Consider the following 654-nt stretch of genomic DNA (forward strand, 5'->3'; position numbering starts at 1 on the left):
TTCCATACTGTGATCCATGGCAATGCCAAAGGATCTTCTGTGCTTCCTCTTTAGGCACACATCTACGGATTACTCCGTCTGCATATCTCTTGAAGAGATATGGTTCAACCCAAAGATAGTATTTTGCATCTGTGATTAATTTCTTTGATTGCACCTTACTGTATTCTTTGGGTATGAATCTCACTGCCTTGTAGTTTGCAATGTCTGCAAACCATGGCACTTCCTGGACGGCTAGTAGTTGCTCATCCGGAAAGGTTTCAGAAATTTCAGTGAGAGGGGGGGACGCCCCTTCCACTGGCTCTATTCGGGACAGGTGATCTGCTACTTGATTCTCTGTCCCTTTTCTGTCTCTTATTTCTATATCAAACTCTTGCAGAAGCAACACCCATCTTATGAGTCTGGGTTTTGAATCCTGCTTTGTGAGTAGATATTTAAGAGCAGCATGGTCAATGTACACAACCACCTTTGATCCCACTAGATAGGATCTAAACTTGTCAATGGCATAGACCACTGCAAGTAACTCTTTTTTTGTGGTTGTGTAATTCTTCTGTGCATCATTTAGAACACGGCTGGCATAATAAATGACGTGCAGAAGCTTGTTATGCCTCTGTCCCAACACTGCACCAATGGCATGGTCACTGGCATCACACATCA

Source organism: Arachis duranensis, chromosome 6, assembly GCF_000817695.3.
Source record: "Arachis duranensis cultivar V14167 chromosome 6, aradu.V14167.gnm2.J7QH, whole genome shotgun sequence".
NCBI classification, from domain to species: Eukaryota; Viridiplantae; Streptophyta; class Magnoliopsida; order Fabales; family Fabaceae; genus Arachis; species Arachis duranensis.